Below are 10,328 nucleotides of genomic sequence, written 5' to 3'. Positions count from 1 at the left end.
GAGGAAAAAAAATTTAAGTGCTAAACGGGATTGAAAATTTAAAATTTCGTGTTATTAATTTAACTTAATACTTTTTCAAATACAATATTTCTGCATCTCCAATAAAGAATTTTTTTGTTTATTTCTTGTTGCTCAAGCTGTTTTATAAACGCTTTTCATGCCGTTTATAAAACGAAATAAAATTTTATACACACATAGAAATCGTGTTTATGTGGCAACGTCTTTGAAGATGAGTTTAGTCTATACCAGCGCCACCGCACCCACGCTGAGGCAGCTACGCTACCATTAGTCGCGTTTTGGCGAAGTTGCGAGAAGGAACGGCTGCCGGTCGTTTTTTTATTAGCTTTTGGTGACATTTTGTGTGAGTCGAAAAAGAAATTTGTGTGTGTGTGTGTGTTTATGGAAGGCGTTCCAGCTGAAATATTTTGGGAATTATGGTGAATATTTTGCGTGTGTGTTGATGGAAAGCGATTCCGGCGGATTGGGTGGCGAAACTGTGTGTGTGTTTGTTTATGGAAAGGGAAAAATCTATTAGCCCCCGCTAGGGGGACTCTCTCTTGCGCCTACCAGCAGCCGCCAGCCGGCTGTGTTGTTGACAAGTGATAGTTCGTCGTCATGTCTTTTCATTGGAATTTTCATGTCTTCTCAGCACACTTGTAAGTTTTGGCATGTTAAAGTATTTTGTGTAATTGTTACATCATGATGAAAACATGTGCTACATGTGTGTTGATGGAAAGCGATCTGTAGGTTATATAATAGTTTTCATTATTCTTGGTTTATTTCTTATTTTGATTTTGCTTTAGATTTGCATTTAGACTGACTGAGAGCTATCAGTTTTTCCTTTCGAGAAAAATAAAAGGCCAACACCATGGTTAAAAAAGGGTTTTTGTTAACCATGCTCAAAGTTGCCACTACTCGTGTATCATCCAAGCTATCATGTGTGTTGATGGAAAGCGATCTGTAGGTTATTGCAATAGTTTTCATTATTCTTGGTTTATTTCTAATTTTGATTTTGCTTTAGATTTGCAATTAGACTGACTGAAAGCTATCAGATTGTCCTTTCCAATTGCTGAAAAAGTTTCTTGGTTGGATGCCAACATCAGCCGTGTGAAGGCAACTCTTAAGACTAAGGACTTGCCTATTAAAGCCGCTGCCTTCCATAGCGAACACCAGGTAAATTATCCCACTCTCCCTACCTCATCACGATTAATTCTTAGGTCACGATAATTAACATGCATTTAAATTTCCTTGCAGGCTTTTGAAAGCAGCATGAATCCAGTTTTGAACAAACCCAAACCACAGCCTCCTGCCCCACCGGCTGAAGCTGCACAGTCGGGCAAGCCAGAGGATGCTGCCAACGGCTCAACAATAGTGCTCCCAGAATTGATCCGCGGACCGCAGTCCCGACTCCATCATGCGAAATTAATTGGCCGTGCATCACCAACTTATATCGGATGGGCGCTCCGTATTGAAAACTATTGCTAAATTTCATAAAGCTTTACATAATTTTGCTTGGACAATCATGTGTAAGTGGTGTATAAAATGAAATGCGTGTTGAATACAAATTTTAAATCGCGTGAGTTGTATACTTGTATTATTGAAACGACGGATCTGTAAACAGTTGGTAGTACAAAGACTGTGGTACGCGTTATGTAACAAACCTGTTATACAGATTTTGTAAGTCAGGTCTGTAACAAACCTGTTATACAGATTTTGTAAGTCAGGTCTGTCACAGACCTGTGTGACAGTCTGTAAAAGTAGGACACTACAAACAATTTACAAACTCTCAAAAACAGATCTGTAACAGACCTGAAACAGAGTCTGTGTGCTACCTGGGGATGTGTCATACGATTACGCACCCCTATTATCTCACACTCAAATGAATAAAGAAAACGTTTTCTGATTCATTCAAACGATGGGACTTAATGTTAATTTCCATGCCCAAGTAAGTCCGAGTGTAGCTTAATACTAAGTCGATATTGTTAACACGTTAAATAGGGTTGCTTACCGTATGCCACATCGTGATAAAATAGTAATTGATTTTAAGCAGAAAAATTAAGTAAATATGGTTGGAAGGTTAGGGGAAAGAAACAAAAGAATGGAACAAATAAGGTATCTCAACCTCTCCCATAGGCATATACCATCCGCCAATACACAGTAAAAGGGCAACTAACAAAACATTCACATATACTGTAGAAAAAGCTGTATTCACATATTCACTGTACAGTGTATTCACATTGAATACAAGTATATTTGATTCTGTTTACATGTAGAAGTATAAACTCATAATATAACAGTGTATTCACATTGAATACAAGTATATTTGATCCTGTTCACATATAGAAGTGAAAACTCATGGTATCACAGTGTATTGACATTTAATACAAGTATATTTGATTCTGTTTACATGTAGAAGAAAAAACTCATAATATCACAGGGTATTAACATTGAATACAAGTATATTTCATTCTGTTTACATGTAGAAGTAAAAACTAATGGTATCACAGTGTTTTCATATTGAATACAAGTATATTTGATTCTGTTTACATGTAGAAGTATAAACTCATGGTATCACAGTGTATTCACATTGAATACAACTATATTTGATTCTGTTTACATGTAGAAGTATCAACTCATAATATAACAGTGTATTCACATTGAATACAAGTATATTTGATCCTGTTTACATGTAGAAGTAAAAACTCATAATATAACAGTGTATTCACATTGAATACAAGTATATTTGAAGCTTTTTACATATAGAAGTAGAAACTCATGGTATCACAGTGTATTCACATTGAATACAATTATATTTGATTCTGTTTACATGTACAAGCATAAACTCATGGTATCACAGGTTATTCACATTGAATACAAGTATATTTGATCCTGTTTATATATAGAAGTTAAATGTCGTGGTATCACAGTGTATTAACATTCAATACAAGTATATTTAATTCTCTTTACATGTAGAAGTATAGACTCATAATATTACAGTGTATTCACATTGAATGCAAGTATATTTGATTCTGTTTACATGTAGAAGTATAAATTTATAATATCACAGTGTATTCACATTGAATACAAGTATAATTTATTCTGTTTACATGTAGAAGTATAAATTTATAATATGTTCACGTATAGATATCGTTTATGGTGGAGGCTGTAAATTGTAGCGAATTCATGTTAACGTATTTGTCTATTTTGCCCTTGTATTCCGAGAAAAAGACGTGTTCCAACGTCTGGACGGAGACAAGGGAGCGGACTTGTTTTTGCTCTCTTCTCGGGTAGTAGTTTTTAAGTTTAGTTTCTGATTCGAGACTAGTAAGTGTAGTTTGCGAACCAAGTGCTCTTATTGTGTGTGGTAGTGTAGAGTGCGATCCGTGTGTTCTTGTGTAGTGGTGTTGGGCGCTATCAGTATAGTTTTAGTCCATAGCTACTGATAGCGAACGGTGAACCTGCCGCCCGGCTGTAGTGTCGATTCAGCCAGCGGCCCGGTGAACGATTCGTATTAGTTGCCCAATCTACGTGAGTTTCACAGTCCCCTCGTGCGTTGTAATTGTGTGCGTAACAAATGGTGGAGATGCAGGGTACTAGGCCTCTAGCGCACACATTATAATCGACCCAAACGATCCTCGCCCCAGACGATTTCTCAGCAAAGTATGGCCAGATAGGGTCAGGGACCCATTCATAAATTCCGTATAAACATCGTTTTTGCAAACATGCAGCGATCACTTCGAAATAGGCGGGAACGTCCGCGGGCGGACCAACACGATGTCGACCCAGTACGTGAACCCCCCATCCCGGCATTGGCACCGGCCCCGCCGGCTAATGACCCAATTCCGGCGGAACCAGTACCCAATCCACCCGTTGTTCCTCCGTGTCCGCCAGTCTTAGCACCCATACTCCCCGCTCTACCGCCTGTTTCGGCCCCCCTCCAGCAAGGCAGAAAGACCCCCCTTTGTTCCGGGGAACGCGGGAGGAGGATGTAGTCAGTTGGATGTTCCGTTTCGTTCAAGTTGCCGACTATAACCAGTGGACCGCTGAGCAGCGGCTACGGATTATAGGAATGAGCTTTGACGGAGTGGTCCAAAAATGGTATTATGGGTTGATGCTTAGGGAAAGGCCCCCCGACACCTTCGAAGCGCTGTTAACTGAACTCTTCCGTGCGTTTAAACCAGTAAACTACAAGGACCATTTAGAAGTTAGGCTTCGCTCGAGACAACAAGGGGTAGCCGAACCGTTCACAGATTACTTCCACGACGTTCTATACATGTGTTCCAGGATTGAACCCAACATGAGCGACCGAGTTAGAATTCAACACCTATACCGTGGCCTCCCACCAGCTACCGTTAGGGGAATCTATCGGTTCATCACCCCGACGAGCACCACCGAAGAATTTTTTCGAGAGGTACAGGTATTTTTACAAGGGGAAGACATGGCTTCGCGACGGGAATCACTCTCTCTCCCCCAGACACCCGTATATCATTTGCGAGATGAAAAGCGCCCCCAATCAGACAGTTCTCTCACCCAAGGACCAACTTCCCATTCTAGTGGTTTTGTGACAAAGAATGATCTGGAAGCCTTCGGTCAAAACTTGTTGAGTAAAATCCTACAAGAACGCTCTGGTGCCAGGCCGGAATGACGACGCTTCAAACCAAACACAGAAAAATGGGCCAGAGGAAGTCGAACCGAAGGGGAAATGCGAAACAAACGGACCCGCGACGGCCGACCGATTTGCAATAAATGTAATCGACCAGGCCACATCGAACGCAATTGTTACTCTAAAATACGAAGGCGGGATGCGAGCGATAACACAAGTGCACCTTCCGAAGGTGCTCCAAAACCCGATCCAGACGTCGGAAGCGCCCAACAAAAAAACTAGGAGCGGTGGAGAAAGGGGGAGGGACCACCGCCATTACTCTTAATATACCCCCTCCAATCGGTCGAATCTCGTGTTTACTAAGGTGACGTGTCGAAATCGAACTTTTGAAGCAATTATAGATACGGGTGCCGAAATCTCAGTTATTTCCCCCAAAACATGCGAACTTTTGAACATAAACTCTTTGCAAAGCTGGGAAGGGCCTCTTTTAATTATGGCAAATGGTACCCGCGCAAAACCAAACGGAACAGTTACTCTGGAAATGGTGATTGGTTCCACTCCGGTTACTGCCGTTGCAGCAGTCCTACCAATTAATGGGTTTGACCTGCTTTTGGGAAACAATGCCTTGCGTCAATTACACACTGTACAAATTGAGTATGATCCGGAAGGTGCGGCGGTATTTTCCAACAACCCCGAATCGGAACCCAAGGCAGTTAGCGCGTCAACACCTACCATCGTCAGCCGAGAATCCCGAACCATCCCTGCGCTATCGATGGTCACAGTGGCTGTTGAAGTCCAAGAGAATGAAATAGACTTTTTAAATTTGCAATTGATAATTGAACCCTGTGTAACGAGCCAACTGCATTATTTACGCTTTACAGAAGATGGCAAATCTGCACGGACATTGAGTGTACGCAAGGTGTACACCAAGGCAACGCCCACATGACCAAGTGACCACACGCCACCGCCATCTAAGCCACACCCAATGTGCCACTTGCTATTCTGTATAAAAGCAATGTTATTCACAACAATATTCAGAGTAGTGTCATGCTTCTTGGTTTGGTTGTATTGCTATTGTAGAAGTCAAATAAATACACGACTGGCAAATCTTACAATTAGAGGTCCCAACGAGACTTGAAATTGAAATAAAAGATTTTGTCACCGGTATAAAGAGACTTCGGAACAGTAGACAATAAAATTGAATCAGGAGGATAAAGTGCTAATAATTTTTTTTTCTCTCTTTCTACTTGCGTTGGTCAACAAAATCCATCACGGTAAGCGAATGCAGAAATCTTTTTTACCACAGACTACTCTCAGGACCGACTTCGTTTACCCAGACTTAACTAACGAAACTTCACCACCAGTAAACCCAAATTTAAAAATCCATGATATAACAAGTCCTAACTCTGAAATCAAAACGCCAAGAGCCGCATTTATTCTCAGCTGGAAACAATTAGTTGAATTAGAATACAAGTATACTAAGGAAAAATCAAAAAGTTATCAAACAACTTCAACAACAACCACGATAAAACAATTGGAAGATAGAAAAAAAGAGGCAAATACAGCGGCGCATAACGCCTTATACCAATTTGCGTACTCAAAATTAAAAGAAACTTTAAATACGCCAGACGAAATCACTCACGAGACGATAAGTAAAACAACAAAAACTATAAGAGATCAGATTCAGTCACTCGGAGGAGAATTTAGTAACGTAGACACTCTTTTACAACAGTTAAAAACTGTTAACGGTAAAGAGAAAGAATTCTTGATCAAAGTAAACACCGTTCTACAAGAAGAAGCACTTGCGCAACAAGTCGCAGAGAAAAAACGAACAGAAGAAATCAGTTTAGAAAACTTTAACTTACAAAAACAAATTGCAAAAAAAGAAAGGAACCCAAATCAATCGACCGAAAAAATAATAGAAAGTAACGAATTCTAAAAGAATTCACTAGAAAAAACTTATCAGCGAATCAGTGAATTAGAACAAATACTTCGAAAAAACACAGAAAACGAAGAATATCTTAAAAAACTATTGAAAAAGAAGGAAGAAACCACAGCACACGTGGAAACCGAAGGTCAAAAAAGAACATACAGAAGAAGTTTCAAAACTAATAGAACAAATCAACGATCTAACATCACTAAGTGAAATAAACGACAAATCATTACATTTTGAATTAGATACAGAACACGTTTTAAAGCAACAGCAAACTATTGAAACTCTAAAAAAACAAGTAGAGTCCCAGAATAAAACAATAGAACTATTGCAGAAACAGAACGAACTTTGTAACAAAGAGAAATCAGATTTTAAAATCATGGGAGTTGACCACGATACTTCCGAGGAAGCTGAGACTTCGAGACACAACCCAATAGGAAAATCAACAGAAAAAACCCCTACCGCAGAAGAAACAGACATGATCAAAACCTTTACTCAACCAATAGTAAAAGTATTGGGGGAACTGTTCTCTCGAGAAGATAAAAAATCCATCCCTCCATACAAAGGAAAAAGCACAGACAAAATGATAACGGAGTGGCTTAAAACAGCTGAGCACGTAGCAAGAAACAACAACTGGGACGACACCCAAAAATTACGATTCTTTTCAGACAGACTTTAAGGTGAAGCTTTGGATTGGCACGAAGAATACGTATCAGAGCAAGGAGATGAACTTGAATACGATGACTGGCGATCAGCAATCATAGCAAGATTCCAAGACGCGTATGATCTAGCCGCCTTAAAGAAAAAATTATTGCAGCTAAAACAGAAACCGGAAGAAAACTGCAGAGCTTTCGTGTCAAGACTAAACAACCTATACGACGGAATCGAAGGAAAAGAAGAAAAACTTGACCACAACAAGACAGTTGTGGAAGACCAGCTCTTGAGTAAAGTAAAAAAGATGCGGGATACCACCAAAATTAAAATTTCAATCCAAGGGATCTTACCAAATATAAAAACGGAACTTTACCTACGAATGCCAGAAGATGCCAACGACTTCGATGCACTATGCAAACAACTGTTTATTTCGGAACAGATCTTGCAAAACAAAGAAAACAATGACGACAAAGAACTAACAGCAGTCATTGCCGGCATTGCACACCATGGAAAACAACAGGATTTCGAAATAGAGAAATTAAGACAGAAAATTTTAGAGATTGAATGTGCTAATAAAAATGAAATATCACAGGAAAAAACAGCAGTCATAGCAGCCACTGACCAATACGAGCCCCGCAGATCACAATCACGGGAACACAATTCAAGACCACAGTATCCGAGAGTACGATTTAACAATAATCAGCAAAACAGCCGCGAATCAAGCTACTCACGCAGCAGAGAACCGAGTTTTTCCAGAAACAGAGAAGCCAGCCCATATAGAGAAAACTATAACGCCCAGAGGGGAAGGGAAAGTTTTCAAGAATCAACAACGCAACGCCAAACACCTTATTCATACGGGCCACATCAAAATGGCCAATAGCAACTAAACCAAAGACAATTTCAACGGCCACAGAATAATTTGTATCAACCACGAAGGAATATATACTAACCCTCAAATTTTGGGAACCCTCAATATCAGCCATGGCGTGAATCGACTGGTGATCAGTATCAACAACGAGTACAACCTTTTCACAACACACAACCGGCGAAAAACAGTGACATTACGTGCTACAAGTGCAACAAAAAAGGACACATTGCAAGTGAATGTTGGACAGATATGGCACGTATCAACCGTCAACCACGACGTCAAATGTAGGAAACCACTCACTCTATAATTTCAATAGCATTAATCACTATCATGTAAAACCTAACTTTACGGCGGAAATACCTAAACTTATACGTATCCCAATTAGAATTTGTGAAAAAGAAACAAAAGCTTTAGTAGACACTGGTGCAGCAGCAAGTTTAATTTCATCTAGCTTTTATTTTAACATAAGTGATAAAAATGTAAAACAAATAAGAAACAGCGATGAACCGATATTTAGGACAGTATCAGGACAAGAGCTCAAATCATTAGGCCAATATGAATTTAAAATAACAATAAATAAGAATCATTTCATTAACCACAACTTTTATGTAATGGAAAATCTTAATGAAAATTGTATCTTAGGATTAGATTTTTTGGCTAGTAATAACGTAAAAATTAACACAAAAAATAAGCAGATCAGTTATGATCACTATAGAGTAGAACATAGTTTTTGCGAAAGTATATTGCCATTGTATAGCATAACTTTTTCCGAGGTGGGAATAAATATCCCACTAAGGCCTTTATCAAATGTAGAAGAAGAAGAACTTCCATTAACTTCAAAAGACTACATTAATTTAGAAGCTTTTAGTCAATTAGATTTATCAAACCAGGAAAATAGAAAATTAGAAAAGAAGGACTTTAAAATACCCAATTTTCCTAATGAAGTAAAAACAAAAATTGAATGGTTGCTTGTAAATAACGAAAGATTGTTTGCAGATAAAGAATCAGACCTTGGGTTAGCTATTAATGTCAAACATTTCATTAATACGGGAGCTAGCGCACCAATTAATCAGCGTCTGCATAGAACGCCTGAAGCACTAAAAAATACGGTAAAATCGAAGATTGATAGTATGCTACAAAATAAAATAATGAGAGAAAGTCATAGTCCATTCTCAGCGGCCATTGTAAAGGTTAACAAAAAGGATGGTGAAATGAGAATGTGCATTGACTATAGACAATTAAACAAAATAACAATAAAAGATAGATATCCCTTACCTAGAATAGATGATACCGTAGATGCATTGTGCGGTTCAAAGTATTTTTCAACACTGGATTTATTAAGCGGATACTGGCAAATAGAAATAGAAGAAAGCGATAAATATAAAACAGCCTTTATATGTGAATTTGGACAATATGAATTCAATCGTATGCCATTTGGATTGACAAATGCACCAAGCACTTTTCAAAGAGCAATGAATAACATCTTGAAAGATGTACTTTTTAAGTTTGCATTGGTTTATCTAGATGACATTATTGTTTTCAGTAGTTCGATTGACGAACATATAAAACATTTAGAAGAAGTTTTTAAATTGTTGACAAAAGCGGGATTAAAACTAAAACGAAAAAAATGCGAATTCTTTCAAGAGAAGTTGGACTATTTAGGTTACATAGTATCAGAACAAGGCATAACACCAAATCTTAAAAAATTGGAATCAATTATTAATTACCCTGCACCTAAAAACACAAAAGAATTGAGTTCATTTTTGGGACTAGCAAGCTACTATCGAAAATTTATCAGAGCTTTCGCTGATAAAGCTCATCCATTGACAGCACTGACAAGGAAGTCAGTCGAATGGAAATGGGGGGAAGAACAAAGGGACGCCTTTAATTGTATAAAGAACTGCCTCATATCTAGACCTATTCTGAGCTATCCCGATTTCACGCGCGAATTTATCATCTATACGGATGCATCAGGATACGGAATAGGAGCTGTCTTGGCACAAATACAATCTCCACCTCAATCAGCGGATTCAGCTGCGACCGACGAACAGGATCACAGTGAAGCAGACGACCTAGAAGTCGTAATCTCGTATACTTCTAAATATCTGAACGACCGTGAAGCCAAATGACCAACAACAGAGAAAGAAGCATATGCAATCATTCATGCTGTAGATGTATTCAGAACGTACTTATACGGCCGGAAGTTTACGGTATTCACTGATCATCGACCTTTAGAATGGTTGATGAGCAAATCTGAACCGGCAGGACGA

General features: G+C 38.8%; 1 long non-coding RNA gene across 2 annotated transcripts; it reads left to right on the top strand.

Moving 5' to 3' along the window:
• Nucleotides 1-306: 306 nt before the first annotated feature.
• LOC123466899 lies at nt 307-1,577 on the top strand. 2 transcript variants are annotated; one of them, XR_006641565.1, is made up of 4 exons: nt 307-656; nt 804-960; nt 1,022-1,173; nt 1,255-1,577. It is a non-coding gene; the product is annotated as an uncharacterized LOC123466899 (long non-coding RNA). The 2 variants fall into 2 exon arrangements; XR_006641566.1 differs by having other exon boundaries at nt 307-743.
• The last annotated feature ends 8,751 nt before the right edge of the window (nt 1,578-10,328 follow it).

This window comes from Daphnia magna, unplaced genomic scaffold, assembly GCF_020631705.1.
Source record: "Daphnia magna isolate NIES unplaced genomic scaffold, ASM2063170v1.1 Dm_contigs123, whole genome shotgun sequence".
In the NCBI taxonomy this organism is placed as follows: Eukaryota; Metazoa; Arthropoda; class Branchiopoda; order Diplostraca; family Daphniidae; genus Daphnia; species Daphnia magna.
This window is presented reverse-complemented; position numbering and strand designations above follow the sequence as displayed.